The 20,869-nt window shown below is 40.3% G+C and overlaps 1 protein-coding gene across 5 annotated transcripts in view; it reads left to right on the top strand.

Moving 5' to 3' along the window:
• Positions 1-20,869, top strand: part of FYN (FYN proto-oncogene, Src family tyrosine kinase) — a 213,434-nt gene that overhangs the window by 116,439 nt on the left and 76,126 nt on the right. Inside the window, exon 3 of one of the 5 annotated variants that reach the window (XM_063707213.1) lies at positions 16,814-16,930. The exons of the other annotated variants lie outside the window; for them this stretch is intronic. The gene's annotated coding sequence lies outside the window, so the exon portion shown is untranslated. The remainder of the gene's footprint in view (positions 1-16,813; positions 16,931-20,869) is intronic. 5 annotated transcript variants of the gene reach the window in all.

The following is a 20,869-nucleotide window of genomic DNA, read 5'->3' as shown; positions in this document are numbered from 1 at the left end:
AACCCCTCTGTGGAAAAAAGAAATCGTATGTGCCATAGTTTCCTTCTCTAAGACTGTTAAAAACATGAGCTGACCAGGCCCCCATGCCGATGGACATACCTGAATATACAGTAAGAGTACAGGGAACACAATTGGATCAAGAAGTTCTTAGAATTTAAATGACATCCTGTGTTTGGTTGTAGTGAAATTTCAACTGAAGTAACTCTCCCTATTATCTTCATGTAAATGAAGAAACAAGCATTCAAGAGCTTTCTTAAGAGCTTTGCCTACCTCTTGACCAATGTCTCCCTTCACAGCATCCATCTCCTTCCTGATGTGGGATGCCATTTTGGAGGGCCACTTCCCGCTGACTTTATTATAAGCTGTGTAGAAGAGAAGGTATCAGCCATATTTTTCCTTTGAGGCAGAGTTTGATTTGCAGAGGCCTGGACTTCCTGCTTATGTGTCTTTCCAGTGAATAAGTGTGATTCACCACAGTTCAAAGTAACCCCATCTACAACGCCTCATTTTTTTTAAGTGAAATTTTTCCACGGGAATAGAATAGAAAGGAATCCTGTAGGTCTTCCATGAAATTATACTCCCTGCCTCTCAGAGTTTTACAATATAATTAGGTTACTTGTTTTTCTTAAATTTTTTTATTATCCTGTGCTTATCTGGATGAGGTGCCTGTTGAAGAGCAGGAGATGAAGGTCAAGAAATATAAGCACAGTGCTCAATTTTTAAAAATTACTTTGTCTTACTGTTGCTCGTGGATAGAAATAAAATTTTTCATATTAAACTAATACTTAGCCGTTTGCTGAAACCTCATCAATTCTAATAATTTATCTGTATTTCTCTTAGTTTTTCTGTGTAACAGACATACCATCTATAAATAATTACAAGTTTTTGTTCTTTTTCAATCTTTTATCTTTTATGTATTTATTTTTTCTTTTCCTACCACTCTGGCTAGGACCTGCAGGAAATAGCACAGGGGATAGGAAGTAGGGATAGCACAGATCCTTAGCTTGTTACTGATTTTAAAGGGAAGGCTGTTAGCATTTCACCATTGAGTATGGTGCTTACTGCTGGGTTTTGGTAAATACTTTCTATTAGATTATGAAAGTCCCCTTCTGATCCTAGTTTGCTAAAAGTTTCTATTTTAAAAAATTATAAATGTGTTAATTATTACTGAGTGCCTTTTCTGTATCTATTGATAAGATCATTGGGGTTTTCTCTTTTAATCGGATAGTACAGGAATTATTGTCATCCATTTTTTAAAGTTAAATCATCCTTGCATTATTAGCAAAAATCCACATTAGTCATGATATATTTTATGCATTGTTGGGTTCTGTTTGCTGATATTTTATTTAGGATTTTTACATTTGTATTTATATCTGAGAGTGGTCCATAATTTTCCTTTTTCCTACCATCTTGGATTTGGTTCTGAGATAGTCCTAGTGCTTTTCCATTTTCTATCTCCTGCATTTTTTTTTGTTTTGATCTAAAACACAGATTTTTTTTTTAATTTTTTTTCTCTAAAACCATCTGAACCTAGTGTTTATTGGTTTTTGGATTTTTTTGGGTGGAAGGATGAGAAGCTTTTTAACTAATGAATCAGTTTTTTAAATGGTTATTAGACTATTCAGGTTTCTGTCTTGTTAGAATAATAATTTGAATTTTTCTGTGATATTCTTCATTTCATTGAAATTTTCAAACTTAATGGCACATATTTCTTCATAGTAGTGTGCTGTTATTTAATCCTTGCTGAATCTGTAGTTATGTTCTCTCATTCATTCCTAGTGTTATTATTTGTACCATCTCTGTATTTTTCTTGATCAGATTTGGCTCTTATTAGTCTTTCCAAATAAATAGCTTTTCCTTTGTTCATCTTCTCTAGTGTATCTTTGTTTTCTGTTTTTAATTTCTACCCTTTATTATTTTCTTCTTCTGCTTTCTTTGGATGTACTCTTATTTACTTTCTGACTTCCTGAGTTGGATACTTGTTCATTAATTCTCAGTCCTTTTTTCTTTCTAGGACAAGATTTAAGTATTTTATTCTAAATAAAACTGTAGTGAAATCTGATATATTCTAATATGGAGTATTTTTATCATCACTCAGTTATAAGAATGTTGTAATTACCATAATTATTTCTTCTTTGATTCATGAGTTTTATTAGCAGCATCATTTTAAATTCCCAAATGAATGAGAGTCTTTGGTAATCATTTTGTTACGGATTTCTAACTTAAAAAATCTGTTGTGGTCTGGGAATGTTGTTTGTATGATACTATTTCCACAAAATGCATTGAGACTTGGTTTGTGGCCTAGTACATGGTCAATTCTTTTTAAATATTCTGTGAATTTCTTTAGTGCATATTCTCCGATGGGGGCTGTGGGGACAGAGTTCTAAATATGCCCATTAGATTAAATCTCTTCATTCTGTTGCTCATATCTTCTATATCCTTATTAATCTGTCAATCTCTTCAAGAGAGGTGTTATTAAAATCTCTCACTGTATGTGTCACTTTGCCCTTAAAATTCTGATGATTTGCTTTATAAATGGTTATAACCATTTTCCAGGAAGAACATTAAAGAACTTGCCATTGGCATTATCCAGTTTCCCTCAAAATACTGTTTTTTTTTTTTTATTTTGGCTTCTAAGCAGCTATGAATCCAGTTTCTCAGAAGCCCTTGTCTCAAGGCATTTGTTTCCAGATTACCTTATTAGTGTCCACACTATGGGCTATTTTGGAAAAACAAAAAAAGTATCAAAATCATATAGCTATGATTTTCCTGTACTTGAAGGAGCCTTAAAGCTCATCTAGTCCAGCCAGTATTTGTTCATCCAAATTCTGCCAAGAAATCTCTATTGTCAAGATATTCTTTACCATCTTTGGGACATTCTCATTATTAGAAACAAATCCTAAGAAGAAATTCTGCCATATACAACCCATCCGTTCTTTTTTTTTAAAAAAAAAAAAAAAAAACAGCTTAAATTTTCTTGTCTAAGCACAATTGCCAGTGTTTGTATTAGTTTTTCTCAACAGAATTTCGGGTTCTTTTAACATCGTATTACTGTTAACAAGTTCTAAATTCCGTGTGGTTGTGCTTTGAGAGACTGTCAGATTATACACACTCAGGTTGTGTGTGTGTTTGTGTGTTTGTGTTAAGGAATGTTTTAGTGGGCACCCATTAAGGAAGCCTCTCAGGAAACTACTGTATACTGAGGCCAAAACCAACTGAACCCATCATACGATTTCTCTCCCTCAAGGAAAGCAAATGAGAATGAGCGACTGTGACCCTTGCCTGTTGTTCATAAGCATGTACACCAGGATCTGTGTGATCCTTTTCCTGAAGATAAACAGCATACTGCTCAAGGAAGGAAAACAATGCATAGCAACAAATTTCCTGTTTTTTAAAGAAAGATCCAACTTGGTTTAGAAATTATGCTGGCTTACTTTCTATGTTTCTAATAGAGAATAAGGAGAAACTTGCTTCTCATTTGCCGACATGAGGTAAGTGTTATGTCTGAAAGTTCCAGAGATCACAGTTTATACACTGAGGAAAGGTAGTAAAAGGTTTGCGAAGACCTCCTTCCCCGTGGGAGAGGTGCCCTACTGTGCATGCTGGGAGTTGGCTGTGGGTCATCGGCACAGTACCCCTCACCCAAATGATTCTTTCCAACCATCAAGAAAGCAAACCCCAACTTGGGGCCCAGAAATATTCAGACAGTAGAAGAGTTCCACATTCAGACAGACGATAAAAGAAATATCTTCATATTGCCTAGCATTGTATTTGATAAGGAATAGAGGAACAGTATTGTCCTTCTGACCAGGCTCTGTCTCTTGGTGCCTAAAATTTTATTATCATTGCATTTAAAAAAATCAAAGTTCAATCTTACTAGAATGGGTAGAATGGGTAAGTGTAGCTTCTAGTTTGGTGAGTCCTTCATTGTTTCTTCCTACTAACCTCCCTAGCTCAGTCTGGCTAAGGGGAGGGCCTCCATGATGACCAGCAAAACTTCTCTCTGGTTAAGCTGAGCTTGGTTTGTTAAGCAACTATACCCAACATGTTTATATCAAAAGCACCTATGTTTCTCAGTGTTTCTGGAATCCCAACTTAAGTGAGGCTGGAGCTAATGCTGTATTTCAGTAAATACCACATTAGATCACACTTTTAAGCAGCCATGTCAAACAATTGACTTAAATTGAAATTACTTTCAGCTAACACTTCCCCACAAATTGTTTTTACACATGCTGCTGCTAAACCACATGTCCACCGTCCTGTACTTAGGCAACTTTTTTTTTTTTTTGGTTTAGGCCCTCACATTTGTCCTTACTAATTTTATCATGTCAGTTGTGGCCTAATACTCCAGCCTACCAAGATATTTTTATATCTTGAGATTGTCACTACTGTCCCTTCAAAAGTTTGTTCCATCTGAATATTTCACCATACAAATTTTCAATATCTTCATCTAAGATGTTGACAAGTTTTTGAAGAGCTCAGAGCCCCATTTTAGGCCTCCTGAGACCACCTTCTAGGTGGACCTAAGCTCACCAATCAGCCCCACTTAAATATTATAATTCACTTCATTGTTCTAGTATCTAGCCCACATTTTCCTATCTTATTCCCAAAGGTATTATGAGAGGCCTTTTTGGATAATGCATTACTGAAATCTGTAAAGAACCACACTTCTCTGACCCCTGTCAAAATAGAAAGTGGCATGACTATTCCTCCTATGAAAGCATCCTGTATGGAGGATCAGACCAAATGCTAAAACACTTTAGTAGGTTTACCTAAATACAGCTTGTCCTTCATATATCATGCCTTGATACTTCTTCTGCAAGACGAGTTTTTTCTGTAAGACTAATTGATATTGAGATTTCTATATATATAGAAATGGGACTAAATTTAATCCAAAGCTATTTTTGCCTCTATTTTGGGGGCATTCAAGTTAATTTCCCCCACTTACACTAAACTGTCAAATACCAGAATGTGGAAGCTTGAATATTAGAGATAAGTAAGTGCCCAGTTCCATTCCACCAGTTCACAGCCCTGTCTATCCCTCCATCCCACCCTCACCACCACCCTCCTAAAGCAAGATTATTAACACTGAACTGGACTGCTAAAACTTCTTCCTAGCATCTTTCAGGTGCTTTTGTGGCAGAGCCATTCTGCATGGAGCTGCCAGACCAAGTGTCATTCTTGCTTAGAACTCTTCAGAGCCTCCCCTCTGAGCTCCAAATTCAGTCCAAGTCCTCTCTTGGCTGCTTGCCTGATCAGAGGAGCCACTGCCTCCCCACTCAGACCCTATTCCACCTGGTGGACTTGTCACTCTTCCCTAAATGTCTTCCATGCCTCCCTGATGCCCATCTTTGCCCTGGCTTTTCCTGTGGCCAGGAATGTCTCAACCCTGCTCTAGATTTAGAAATCTTGCTTCTTTCTCAAACAGCAAAATGTCTCTCCTCAATGGAGCCTTGACTGATCTCTCCATTGGAAGTGACTTCTTTTTCCACTAAGCTCCTGTTAGCACCCTACAACTTCCAACTGACAATTGTCTAGCACAGAATTATTTGTACACTTGTTTTATCAAAAGCTGCTCCAGTGGGCTGATAGCTTATTCATCTTTTTAATTCACCAAGGGCTGGGCGTCTAGTAGAGAGGATGTATTTGTTGGGTGGGTCATGGGTAGATGGATAGATGGAGGAATGGATGGAGTTGAGGTTTAAGAGAGGATAAATAACTTGCCAAGATCACGAAGTTGGACTGATAGAATTAATAATAGACTCAGTTCCCAAATTCAGTATTAACATATTTGTCTAGCACCACTCCACATTCTCTTCCATGGTTTTGCTTTGATCTTTTGGTAGAAGTCTTAGTAATAAACATCCAGTTTTATAAAATAAAGTCTTATATTTGTTTATATTATAAAATTATTACTCCTTGATTTACATGCTTAGGAATATAAATCTGAGAAAAATACATGGTAGGATTTTCCTACCACATTCTAAAAGCTTAAGAAATATCTGAAGCTAAGCATGGTGGCTCATGCCTGTAATCCCAGCACTTTGAGAGGCCGAGGCAAGAGGATTGCTTGAGCTCAGGAGTTCAACACCAGCCTGGGCAACATAGTGAAACCTTGTTTCTACCAAAAAAAAAGATTATTTACATGTGGTGATGCACAACTAGTCCCAGGTACTGGGAGATGTAGGTAGAAGGATAGCTTGAGCCCAGGAGGTTGAGGCTGCAGGGAGCTGTGATTGTGCCACTGCACTCCAGCCTAGATGACAGAGCAAGATGCTGTCTCAAAAAAAAAAGAAAGAATTTGAATGGAGACACTGCCACTTCTGCGCATCTGTCCTATATGATTTAAAATATCTCTGAATACCTTGAAAACGCTGATCTTTTCAACTCTAAAACTCAGAATTCTCTTAATAAAATAGTATGCTGTAGTTATACTGTGTCAGCAGTTTTGGGGGGCTTTTGTTGTTGTTTTTGTTGTTAGTTGTTTGTTGTTTTTGTCAGACATGGGCTAGGGATCTGATGTTAAAAATAGACATTAAGCCCCAGGACAAAATGGCCATTCTACCTAGAGACAGCAGTTCTGGCATTCTGAGGCCACAGTGTAACATAAACATGATGTTGTCAACCTGAGCCAGGGCTGATTTGCCTCATTTGAATCTGAAAGGGAGCCCACATCCTTCCTGTTGCTACACAAAGATGCTGAAAAGAATTCACAGAGAAAACAAATGGACTAATGCGTGTTATGTTTCCCAGAAGTTCTGTCCCCAGTGCCCCCAAAATAGTAAAATAGTTGGGAATGAGGTTGAGCAAGAAAAGAATAAAGGAATAAAAGTATACAATGCCAAGGAAAGGCCAATAGAAACTATTCTTTTTGCTTTGCTTCTCTTAGTGTTTTTTTCCATGTGACTCTGTAGATAATGGCAAAGAGAAATGCAGGGTCATTTTTTCCATTTTCAAGTAAAACTTATTTTGCACAATAGACCCACTGAGGCTTGCACTCATTCATGGCTACAACTCCCATCTCTCCAGTCCCAACAAAAGTGAAGGTGGCCATTCTGTCCTTTCATTGTTCTGTGACTTTGCTGCCCCTTTCTTGCTTTTTAAAATAAGTTCCTTAGAAGTATGGAATGGCGGGAACACATGCCCTTTGTTTCAGCAATTCAGTCAAAATTTCCCAACTTGCCTTCAATGTTAGTAAAAAAAAAAAAAAAATGACATGAATTGTACTGGTATGAATCTAGGTGGTCTGACCAACAAAGAAAGGAAAGGAGGGAAGAAAATGAGGAAAGGAGGAGAGAGGAAGAGCCTGCATCCCTAAAATTTCTTTTCTCAACAAATATTTACTTGGTTACCTCTATTACAGGCATTTATGGTCATTGTATTAATTCATTCTCACATTACTGTAAAGAAATACCTGAGACTGAGTAATTTATAAAGAAAAGAGGTATAATTGGCTCATGGTTCTGCAGGTTGTACAGGAAGCATAGCGGCTTCTGCTTCCAGGGAGGCCTCCGGAAGCTTCCAATCATGGTGGAAGGCAAAGGGGAAGCGAGGCATCTCACACGGTGGGAGCAGGAGAGAGGGCTAGGAGAAAGGTGCTACCCACTTTTAAACAACCAGATCTGAGGACAGTACCAAGGAGGATGGTGCTAAACCATTCATGAGAAACTACCCCCATGACCCAATCACCTCCCACCAGGCCTCACCTCCAAAGTTGGGGATTATAATTCGACATGAGATTTGGACGGAGACATACGTGCAAACTGTATCGGTTATGTTGCAGAAAGTCAGAATGGAAGGAATCTGGAGCCAAGTACATAAAGGCAGGAGCTACTTCAAAACGGACATATATGTTAGTAGCAGTTGTACATGCTGTCACTCTTGGATCAGAAGTTAAAGATGTCAAATTTAAACTGGATGTAACAGGGAAATTCTACAGATGTGGGGATGCAAATTATGGGATTTTTTTTTTCCAGGAGAAATCATGCAGTCTTCCTAGAGGTCTCCATTATAAGCGAGTTTTCCATCATGTAGGTCATTTATCCCTGTCATTTCTTAATTCCATATTTGTTTCCACACACAGATTTTGAACATATATTTTGAACATATATTTATTTAAAATATTTGTTTTTATCTAGCATTGTGCTGAAAGTTTTACCCTATTATAATTGTGTTATCTACATTTAAGTTTTTTACCTTTTAAGGAAAAGAAAAAGGAGAAACTCTACAATCATGCAAAAAGTATATAATTTGCCTGGGAGATGCAGAATAACTTCTAGCAGATAATTACATGCTTTGAACATGAAAAGAAATAGGGTAGAACCTGAACTAAAAGAGGACCAGGTTCTGTTCTCCCTCCCTCAGGGGAGGATATTTTAGAATATTTTGTGTTCATGTTTTAATAAGCTTTTGTTGGATTATTAAGGTGCATTTAAGTTTTTCCATCTTAGAAGTATTCGGCTGGTGCAAAAGTAATTACCGATTACTAATATAATCTTGTCAAGTAAAACCCACTCATTGGGGTACACAGAGCAAGCATCCTCTTTTCCATAGGGCAGCTCAGTCTGTGTATCATAAACATGATTATCATTGCCATTCAATTTTAGCTGTTGCTCTGGAGAGACTTAAAGGCACGTCACATGTGAGAGATCAGCAGGCAATATTTGGGGCTATGAATATTGAGCAAATATTAAGGATTTTTTAAAGTTCACCTTCACTCATGATTTACCTGCCCTAAGGAATTTGCCACAGATTCCAAATGTCAGCACTAGAAGAAGTGTCCAAGATGATCTGGATGAACCATTATAGTGACTGAGGCCCAGGAAGAGTGAGTGGTTTACCTTAGGTAACCAGCAGGTCAGTGTAGAATGCGTGTTTCTGTTCAGTCATTTTATTCACCTCCTAGGAAACATATTGCAGTGCAGTTGGTTTGCCACTTTTGATCAAATGCACCAAATCTTCAACTTGGATTAATCTTTTCAGTTACTGAATATCTATACCAGTCCTTTCCTATAGACTTAGAACAAACTACAAATGCAGGCAACACAGGTAATTAATTTTAAATTACCGAGTAGCCACATTTAAAAAGCAAAAAGAAACACATGAAAGTAATGTTAATATTTTTAAATTTAAGATGACCTGTGTAAAATATTATCATTTCAACATGTAATCATATTTCTAAATTTATTAAACATTTTACATTCTTTTTTCTTACTGTCTTTGAAACCTGGTTATATGCTTTACACTTACATTACATCTCATCTTGAACCAGCCACATGTGGTTAGTGCTTGCTTACCCTATTAGCACAGGTCTATACGGATGAACAGGTCCAAGCTCTACACCAAACCACAGGCCCCTAACCCTTGAGATCGAAAATGTCTCTGAGTACTAGTTCCCATTTCTTTGAATTTTTGCTCTTGATACGCCATGCATGTCTCCTGAAAACCCAGAGAGGTGAGCAAGCATGAACTGCTATAAAATGAGTGTGTCTGTTGAAAACATGGTCCAGCTCCTGCTAAGATAGTGTCATTCTGTGATATAATACCCCTGTCTTCATCTAATTCCATGAAGTTCTGCATTTCCTTAATGTCAAAAGTTCCCTTACCAGCTGCAGCCATTTCCTGTGGCTAATGTTCTAAATGGCTTTTATTTATGAGATGTCTTGTGCTATAACTGCTATCAGAATGAATATGTATTCCAAAACCTATTCCCCAAGTCAGTCTAATTAACAATCTTCTAAGAAATAATTGTTAAACTTCAGCTGTAGCTCACAACACGGGTATGTCTCGCTTTGACCTAATTACAGAATGTAATGTTAAAATATGTAAGGAAGGAGATCAAAGAGGAAAGTCATTTTGCTTTCCGTGTCTTCATCTTGCTTTCTATGTGCATCATATTTCACAGCTCCCAACCTCCACTTCCAACTGGCTGAGGGAAGGAAACACACGGAATAGTAATGAATGAGTATAGAAGCTGAGGCTGTTTTATTTTCCTCATCTTTGAAGCAGGAACAATAATAGTGCCTATCCTGGAGATTCGTAAGAATGAAGCGTGAAGCATGGGATCTGACATATCGTTGATGCTCAACAAATATTAAATTGCTTCAGAAAAATAGCAAATAGGTATATCTGGTGCGAAAAATGGAAAGGAAGCCTGCCAGCTTTTTTTAAGGACACTGTCTGCATTATTCTTGGAATCGAATCCGGCTCCACCCAGGGCTGAGAGCGTTTCGTTTCCGTTGTGTCTTTAGCATAGCCATGCAAACCAACATCACTTCCAATGATAGGGGAATGCTGGAGTCAAAGCGGCTAGTTCACTTCAGAGGACAGGCAGTGTATAATGTCAGGGGGAGGAGCTGACCCAAATAATGTGTTTCAAGTCATCAGAACACGTTCATGTCTGGTTTTCATAGTAAATTGTGACAGCTGCACAGGAGAAGACAGAATACACTTTTTAGATGTTATTTTGTTTATTTTGTGATGCTGCTTTAAACAGTTCCACAGAGTAAGGAAATGGAGTTTTTACACTGTGAGACTTTAACTCCCTTCTTTCCTTGACTTTTGCCTCTTGGCTCTGCTTAATAAGCCCTTTCAGCAAGACCTCATCTGCTTTCCTTGAAGCTTCCAGCTATTATCTCTTGGTTGAATATAACAAAAATCACAGCAAGTAGCTACCTGACACTCATGGGTGCAAGTATCTCATAGGAAACTGGTGAATTCTGAAAATGCTTTTGAGTCACTTCCTTTCACTGCTGGACTCTCTTAATCTACTTACTAAAGTGCTACTTGGACAAGAGAGTATTGACAGTTACAGGGAAAAACAGTGTAGAATCCCAGGCCATGTGTAGGTTTCTGTGGACACATTTTAATTTTTTAAAGAATATTTTAGTTATCTAAATTATGTACCTAACCATTTATATTGAGTACATAAATTCTCAGTAAATTAGCGTCTCTCTTTTGAGGGCTGTGTGTTATCTGCTCCTGTGATCCAAATATATAGCACTAAGACAATATAAGGGATTCTCTCTCTCTGTCTCTCATTCTCTCTCTCTCTCTTCCTTCCCCCCTTCCTTTCTCTCCCTCCCTCCCTCCCTCTCTACCCTCTCTCTGTTTGTCCTAATTTACCTGACGTTTTAGCCCTTGTTGCTGTTGGAGGATTCTAAAGATGAAGCCACTCATAACCTTAATGCCTGATAGCATAGAGAATAGTTGGTGACTTCACCAGAACTTACACACCCATGCCTTTTCTTTTTTGCTTTGCCATGAGTAGGCAGTTGCATACTTTATTTAGCAAAAGAGAGAACTGTTAAAAACCTACTAAGTAGTGGTATATTCATACCATGGAATACTACTAGGCAATAAAAGCTACTATAATGGATAAAGCAATAAAAACTACTATGCCACTCAGCAATAAACTACTGAATATACAATATCATGGACAAATGTCAAAAACATGCCACGTAAAATAAGTAGACACAAAGAATACATACTATATGATTACCTTTATATGAAACCCTAGACCAGAGAAAACTAATCTGTCGTGGTAGAAATCACAACCGTGTTTGCCTGGGATGGAATTGACTACAAAGGGACCCCAGTGCATCTTTCTAGGGTGATGAAAATGTTCTAGATCTTGATGGGGGTTTAGATTATACAGGTATATACGTTTGTCAGAACTCATTGAACTGTAAACTTAAATCTGTTTATACATTGCATTGTGGATAAATTATGCCTAAACTTTAAAAAAAAGAAGAGGGAACTAAAAAATCCACACACCTTGCTAAACCTCCTCAAATTATTAGAAATTCTCTTTCACTTATGAAGTATTTTCTTGAAAGACAGCTACCAGGTATCACTATCACCATCTTTTTGTACCAGGTACGTGGGTTCCTTTCAGACTCTTCCTGGTGCTGCAATACACAGTGGTCACCCACATTTGAGAAACATACAGTGCCTTCCTTTTCCCAGGAGATTATCCCAGAGTTACATGGGAAATCAATGTTGTATAAGTTGCACAGGGGAAACATTACTGAAGGCATTTTTTTGGAAGGTATAAATGTATTCACTCCCCAATGTATTGTGGGCTGTGTTAATTCAGAATTTGGAAGAGAATGCTCTTAAGCCAGGATGTTTTGTAAAGTGTTCTGTGTTGCAACGTGCAGATGTTTACATCAAATTTTAAATCTTTCACTTACCTGCTTACCTTCTCCCTCCAGAACATGCTCCCTGTTGTTAAGCAGTGTTTCTGAAATACAAATCCACTGTGCAACTCTTGCTCAGAAACTACAGTGGCCTGCTCCCTCCTTCACATTTAGGCCCTGCTTAACTCTGTAGTTACCTGCATTCGCTCATTGTTGGCTTGTGTCACACCAAACAAAGCTGCTCCCTGGCATGCTCCTCTCTCCTGAATCCATGCCTTTGTAAGAGCTGTTCTGCAGCCTGCAAAGCACCCTGCCCATCCCCTTGCACACCCCCTTTTTCACCAGTCCTTCCCACAGGCCCCACTCAGATGCCCATCCTCTGAGAACCCATCCCAGCTTTTGCAGGAGGGATGAGTCACATGCCCAAGCTTCAAGAACACTGTATGTGTTTCTCCAGGCAAGCAGGCTTACTACATTGGAGAGAACAGGTCCTTTCCTTGTCTGCCTTCTCCCATGGGCTGGACACCCTTCAGTGAAAGAGACGGCATTCGCGTCTGTATTTTGTGTACACTGCTTGGATACATAGTATTTGCCCATGAATGATGGGTGAATGAGTGGGTAGGTGGATGGATGGATAGATTCATTCATTCACTCACTCATTCATTCAACACTGCAGCAGTAGCCTTCTTTGTGGGACCACCAAAGAGGAGACAAATAAGAACCAGAATGTTGTGTGGCCCTAGCAAAAGCAGATTTTTCTGGGTGGATGTTAAAGTATTCCAGTCCCACTTTCCTTGCTTTATTTTTCCAAGCAATAAGGAGAACATGACAGTATTCTTTGCTGGGGTTGTACTTTCTACCTCTCCTCTGCATAAGGGTATTCCTACCTAATTCTAAGAGAAAAAATGAAAACTTACCACTAATGATATAAAAAGCATATTTATTGTTAGGTGATATTTGTATTTGGGGGGTTTTTTCCTCACTAGGAAAATTTTCTAAATACCTTTGCATATACCACTTTGTTTTATCTTTACAAAAATCTTATTAATTAAGCAGGGGATGGATCATCATTCCCACCAGGCAAATGAGATAACTGACGTGTAGTAAAAGCCTGATGATTTTTCCAAAGTCACACATCTGGTTAGTGATAATGCTGGGACCAGAATAGGAGTCCATGTGTTCCCACCAGACTAGGAGATTGTTCCAAAGAACAAGTTCCCAGGAAAGATCAAATAATTGCTGGAAAAGCACTTCCGATCTCCAGCAAAAACAGATCTTTCCAGCTGAGTGCCCTCCCTAAGGCCTGAAGAGTATTATCTGCCAAGTAGCTATTCTTTTGTCTTCTGCATAAACCACTGCCGGCTGAAGGCCACTGTGAAATCTGTGAGAATCAAGAGCAGCCATCCACTGCAGAAATATATGTTATGAAACTTAAGGAATAAGTCACTGTCCATCCAGAGAGAAATTAGAGAATGCCTTTTCTGAAATCTCTGCTAGGACACAGGTGTGGGCCCTAACGCAGATATGAAGCTTTGTCCCCAGTACTAAGACAAGACAGCTATTTTTGCTGGGCCAATGTAATATTTAAAAGCAAACATTTAACAGTAGGATAACGGCTGCTGAAGCTGCATTTACAGCTACAGCTGCATCATTCCTCTGGGGAAGGCAAGATGGCTCTTCTCCAGCTATTCATGAAGGGCAGGAGTTGGGAGCAGAAAGAGAATTTGCTCATACGTAATACTGTGCGGTCCAATCTCATGTCCCATGTGAGATGCCTACATCAGAAGCTGACTGCAAAGACAACTCATCGGCTTGGAGACCCAGGGTTCATTCTGCAAGATCTTTCAGGCCACTTTTTCTCTATAATAAATGAAATCCTTTGCATTTTATTGGGAGTAAGAGAGCCAGATCTTTTCAGACATTAACAAATGAGGGGCTGTGAATGTGGTCCACCTTACTGATTTGCTGCACCAAGGAGACCACAGTCACTCCAGATCTTAAACATATTCATAATTGTGTTTGGAGCAAAGTTACCATTGGAATCAGATTTTCACAGCACTGGTACCGATCTCTGGGATCCTCTTGTCCTTTTTTGCATTTACTCTGCTCTGTTCCTTCTTTCCCACTTATCTTCCTTTCAGGGTCTCCACTGGCTGTCTTTGCTAACCAAATAAACAGGAGTTTCCTTGGTCACAATTAGAAAATGAGCTTCCAAAAGAAGAGGCACCGAGGGCCCTTGGCACAGGACACAGGAAGGGACTGATCACGTGAGCTGTGTCAGTTGAATCCCTCATTTCTCTGATGCTGTCGCCAGAATTACTCAAAGTATTTCATTTTATTTTCATGTAAAACCCATTTATACAGCTGCCTCAGGGATCTGTTATAAAACATGTGGAGAAAAATCATGATGTAAAGTAAGAAATACAGGGATACAGATAGAGGAAGCCACATTTTTGTTAACCTTGTTCTTTGGAATTCTGATCAAAACTACGATGTAAAAGATTCTTGGCCAGGCGCGGTGGCTCACGCCTATAATCCCAGCACTTTGGGAGACCAAGGTGGGCAGATCACGAGGTCAGGAGTTCAAGACCAGCCTGGCCAACATAACCAAACCCCATCTCTACTAAAAATACAAAAATTAGCCAGGCATGGTGGCGCGCACCTGCAGTTCCAGTTACTCGGGAGGCTGAGGCAGGAGAATTGCTTGAAACCGGGAGGCAGAGGTTGCAATGAGCCGAGATCATGCCACTGCACTCCAGCCTGGGCAACAGAAGGAGACTCCCTCTCAAAAAAAAAAAAAAAAAGATTCTTATCAAGCCCCTTTGTGATCTCAATATTTATAGCACTTTCTCAAACTTGTGGTCGTGTGTGACCAAAACGTGGGACAAATTGTAACTCATTGGTTGCACGGGTATTTGTAGGTATGGGGACCTTGTCACCCGGACTTCTCTGTCCCTTGTTGATGTCCTCTTCAGTAAATGGGAATGGAGCAATAACTAGTTTCTAGTTTGTTTTTGACATAAGATGGTAAATGATATATTCCCATCTTTGTGTTTGGCTTTTAGCCTTTGAATTTAAACTTAGTTCTTCAAAGAGTGGAACAGTTCTGTTCAGTTGCAAAGCCTATTAGGGCCTTTTTGCACAGAACATGTGCGAATTCTTCCCTTTGTTGGAAGCTGAGATCCATGATAAATTCCCCCTCTCCCACTTACTTCACAGAAGGCTTGCAATAATAAGCTAGGCATCAACTTGGATCATCTTTACTCTGGGGTTTTGGGGTTAGAAGTTGCTGAATATCATGTTAATGAATAAACCTGGCCCTCAGACCCAGAGAAATGATTGGATGTTAATATCAGTGTATATGCTTTTAGTGCCATTAACAACATGATGTATTACAATTTCTTAAGGGTGTTTTTTTCTACACTGGAAGACGTTGATTTGCCACTCTGAATGCCACCAGCTTTTCATTCTGAAAGTTGGAGAATGAGCATAGACTTTATAGTCAGATAGACTTGGATTTGAAATCTGATTCTGTCACTGCCTGGTGGTTTGCTCTTAGGAAAGTTCCTTAACCTCTCTGAGGTTAGATTTTCTATGGTAAAAAGGATTTAACAAACAAGTAAAATGTAGACCATCCCACACAATGCTTGGAGGAGAGGAGGCTCTCAAAAATTACTTATCCCTGTTTACTTCCCTTCTTTTTCAGTTGGAACTTCTGGAAGGGGGTGTGAAAGCTAGGGTTTTCCTTAGCATGGGGGATTATTTTAATCACTATCATTCCTATAGAAAGAGCAAGACATTTCTAAGGGAGCCGTAAGAGGCAATATGGCATAGCCTAGTGGATCTCAGAGTGTAGCCCAGGACCAGCACAGCCAGCATAACCCTGGGACTTGTCAGAACGCAGGACTTAGGCTTGATGTTGCTTCAGACCAACCGCATCAGAAATTCTCAGGGGGAGGCCCAGTGGTCTGTGTTTTCACAAGTCCTTCAGGAAATTCTCATGCTCGTAAAGTTCAAAAACCACTAGTGTAGTGAAAAATACACTGGACTAGTTTCTTGCACATTCTGCTGAAACGAGAGGTGGGATCGGACCAAATGTCCTCTAAGATCTTTTCTAATTCTGGCATCTTGTGGTTCTAGTTTTAAGCCAGCTGTGTCACCATTTTCTTAGAATGACCATGTTCTTTAAAAGGGAAAAGAAAAAAAACTGGTTTATTATTTTTTATTTCAAAAGTAACACACTGTTGTTATGAAAAATGAATATAAACAAAATGAAAAAACTGAAAACCATCCAAAACTCAGCATCCTGAGATATTCTTTTATGCTGTGCTCTTATTGTCCTTCTTTTATGCAGATGCACATGTATACATTACTCTGTGTGTACATACATAAACATCTCACCATAGCCATTAGCATCCACTGAGTGTCTGCTCTGTGCCAGGCACAGTTTTGGGCATTATGGGTATACCATCCAGCAAAGCCTTTACTCCCATTGAGCTTTCTTTCTCATGAGTGGAGGTAGATAATAAACAAGAAAACAACTAAATAAAGACCATTTCTGAGAGTGTTAAATGCCATGAAGCAAATAAAACAGTGATGTGAAAGAGTGACCAGGCAATGGGCAATTAAGATCTGATGCCAGGAAAAACCTTTCTTTTTTTTTTTTTTTTGAGACAGGGTCTCACTCTGTCACCCAGGCTGACACGATCATGGCTCACTACAACCTCTGCCTTCCTGCCTCAAGGGTTCTTCCTTGAGCACCTCAGCCTCCCAAGTAGCTGGGACCACAGGTGAGCACCACCACACCCAGCTAATTTTTGTATTTTGTAAAGTAGGGTTTCGTCATGTAGCTCAGGCTGGTCTCAAACTTCTGGGCTCAAATGATCTACCTGCCTCCACCTCCCAAAGAGGAAAAACCTTTCTGAGAGGTGGCATCTGGGCTGAGACCTGAGAAGGAGCCAGCTGTGTGAGTATTTTGGGGAAGAGCATTTCAGGCAAAGGGGAAAGTTTGTGTTTGTGCAGACTCACTGAAGTAAAACAGAGCAGAGTATGTTCAAAGAAGAACAGAAAGGTGTGCAGTGTTGCTGGGGAGGAGGTGTGAAGAGGGAACCACAGAAGATGCGGCTAGACGCATAGGCCAGGGCCAGAGCAGGATGACCATATCATTTAAATTCATTCCAAAGACAATAGGAAACCATTTTAAGCCTGGGAGTAACTTTAAAAAAAGATGACTCTGACTGTCATAGAGGGTATAGAGCGCAAGATTGAAAGCAAGGAAAGTAGTTATGTTTCTACCTCGTGTTTTGTGACTTGTATATTTCCCTTCACTATTTCATTAATATCTTTCAGGATTGTTAATGTCCTGCTGTGTTCTCATTTTTAACGGCTGCATAGGAATCTGGTATGATACCCTACTTTGCTAATCCTCTGAGTGCCTAGATTGTATCCAATTTTTTTATTATCATGAACAGCACTGAAATGAGTGTTGTTAAATCTTTCTGCACATTTTTGTTCTCAGGATAATTCCCAACAGGGGAAGTCCTTGACCAAGAGTAGGATGCATTTGAAGACTTTTTCTCGAGTCTATTAGTTGGTTTCATCTGTATTTATTTAACTGAGTATTTTCAATTATTTAAAACCTTTAGTTGATAAGCTTTTACTAGATAGGGGCCAAAGTGAGATACTCCCAGCACTTTGGGAGACCGAGGTGGGTGGATCACAAGGTCAGGAGTTCAAGACCAGCCTGGCCAACATGGTGAAACCCCATCTCTACTAAAAATACCAAAATTAGCTGGGCGTGGTGGCAGGCATCTGTAATCCCAGCTACTGGGGAGGCTGAGGCAGGAGAATCATTTGAACCCAGGAGACAGAGGTTGCCGTGAGCTGAGATTGCACTTTTGCGTTCCAGCCTGGGCGACAGGGCGAGACTCCATCTTAACAACAACAACAACAAAAGATGGTCAAGTATCAGTAACTTTCTATCAGTAATTTTTAGTAGTTGGCATAATCCACATTTTACAGGGAAGAAACCAGAATCTTTTTAACCACCTACTCAGAATAGAAACCCTTCATCTTAATCATGGCTTTGTACACTTCTGACACCCTGAGGGAATGAGAAAGGAATAGAGCAGGAGGAGGAGAGAAGTGGAAGGAAACCTGCCTCAAAACTGATGGAGTGGAATTGAAACCATTATAAGAAAAATCACTTCTGTTTCTCTCCCACATGCCACTCAAATAATGAACTGCCCAGCGGCGGGGCCTCTCATGAGACAGGTGGCTGGGCAGGCAGCAGGCAGCTCCAGTGGGACCACAGCATCTCCAGGCAGGAGCCAGAACCCTGCCAGGGCTGTGGGCATGTGGCCAAGTTGTGGGGAGATGGGATCCCTGTATGTCCTCCTTGAGCCCCATTCCAAACTCCATTTGTGTTTATCTCATATCATCATCTCCATTTCCTCTCAACAGAGCCTCCACATCTCCTGTGCATTTGTGCATCTTGCCAGAGCCCTGCACTGTCCTCAGTGAACAATTTAAACAGATTGTCTCCACCCTCCGTGCACTGCTGGTGCCGAAGGGCAGGACAGGTTTCAGGTGCCCAGTGGAATCTGTAGAGCTTTTGACACCTTGTAGGTATCTTTAAACCTAAAAGAACAATAGCGACATGGTCATTGGTACTTTGCCCTGGGGTCACTTCAGTTCAAAATAGGAGAGTGATGGCAATGGACAGAGTTAGGCATTCGGCTTCATGTAGGGATGGGGAGAGAAGCCATTCTTGGCGGGAGGAATGCATGGAAGTGCAGGTGACAGAGCCACCATTATACAACTTTCGTTAGGGAGAACAGAGCAGGAGGAGGGAGGGCAGCTTCACACCAGAAGGCAGAAAGCCCCTCCCCGCCCCACCGAGAAGAAGTTCGTTATTCTACTTTCTCATCCTCATCTGAAAGTATTGCTTAATAAAGGCCAGCTTTCACAGGGCTCACCCCTCAGTGTTACCTTCTAAAGCCCCACCTAGATGTTTCCTCTTTCAGCCAGGGAGCGTCACATTCATAGCAGCACCAGGGCTGGGTGGGCACTTTAGGACTTTGTGTTGAAAATGAGGATGATGCCAATGCCGACCCAAGCCCATCACTAGGTGAGGTGAGTTTTGAGCCACATCTTGCTCAGACAGCTAGGGGTGACCAAGAGGGAAGAGCAGGCAGCTGGTGAGCAAAAGCATGCTGATACTGCGCTGGATTTTCCCAGATCCTCAGAATAGTTACCTTTGACCAGGGAGGAGCATCTCCGATGGATGTGCAATTCCCCATTACTCCTCTCCAGTGAGCAGCTTTGCCTGGCTGCAGCCATGAGCCTTGGGGGCACCTGACTCCAAAAACAGATGTGAGTTGAGGTTGTAAGCCTTCAATCCAAGACCCCTGCAGGGGAGGAGGTAACATCACCAGTGGACCTATAAAAAGTGCAGATACCTCAGATTCCTGAGCCTCACCTTAAACCCTCGGGGTGCATGTATTTCCTGGTTCAGGTAGGCATGGTTCTTTGGGGTATATGCCTAGGAGTGGAGTTCTGCTCATGGGATAGGTACATCTTCATCTTCACTAGTAATGTAAAATTGTTGACGTCCTGCTAGCGGTGTGTGTGGAGCTCTTGTTCCACATTTTCACCAGTACTTGCTCCTAACAGACTGAAAATTCTGCCAGTAGCATCACTTTATGTTGGAATTGCAATATAGAAATGGAGGATGACAGTTCATGATGGGTGTTGTGTTGTTTAGGTTGAAAATGAGTGAGAGTTTTGTCACCTGGCCTAGCAGGAAAGTAAAAATGCTCTGGTACCAAAGAAAAAATTATTTTTTTATTTGTTTATTTGTTTTGTTATGGGAAAATAGTCAAAATTAAGGAAAATTTGAGGCCATTAGTGATATTGTGAAGTGTATATTTGGTCACTGTTTTCTGGCAAACAGCTCCTAAAATCCTTGGAATCTCCAAAGTAGTAAACGTCTTCAGAATGGGGACTGGTCATGGGAAAGAGAGGATTAAAGGGTTGGGACTTTGAGCCTTATCTCCCGGTCTTTGGGGAGAGAAAAGGGGACTGAAGGTTAAGTTGATCACCAGTGGCCAGTGATTTAATCAATCATGCTTATGTAATGAGGCCTCCATAAAAAGCCAAGAGGACAGAGTTTGGAGAGCTTCTAGATAGCTGAACATGTGCAGGTTCCTGGAGGGTGGCAGGGCACAGAAGGCGTGGACGCTCCACGCCCTTTCCTTCATACCTCACCCTGTGTATCTCTTCATCTGTATCCTTTAAAACATCCTTTATAATGAAGTAGTAAACATAACTGTTTCCCTGGGTTCTGTGAGCTGCTGTAGCAAATGAGTCAAACCCAAGGAGGGGGTTGTGGAGATCCCGATTTATAGCCAGTGGGTTAGAAGCACGTACCACAACCTGGGGCTTGTGTCTCATGTCTTAAGTGGGGAGCAGTTTTGTGAAACTAAGCCCTCAACCTGTAGGATCTGACACTATCTCTAGGTAGATATTGGCACCAAATTGAATTGAACTGGAGAACAGCCAGCTGTGTCCACTGCAAAATTGCTTGCTTGCTTGCTTGATATGTGGGGAAACAAAACCCACACATCTGGTGTCAGAAGCATGTTGTAAGAGTAGAGGAGAAACTAAGTTTGTTTATTCCTCTGTCCACACCATTATTTTAAAGAGTCGAGTGTTTGAGGCACAAAAGA

Source organism: Gorilla gorilla, chromosome 5 (assembly GCF_029281585.2).
Source record: "Gorilla gorilla gorilla isolate KB3781 chromosome 5, NHGRI_mGorGor1-v2.1_pri, whole genome shotgun sequence".
NCBI lineage: Eukaryota > Metazoa > Chordata > Mammalia > Primates > Hominidae > Gorilla > Gorilla gorilla.
The sequence above is the reverse complement of the archived record's forward strand: the minus strand, read 5'-3'. Positions and strand labels throughout refer to the sequence as shown.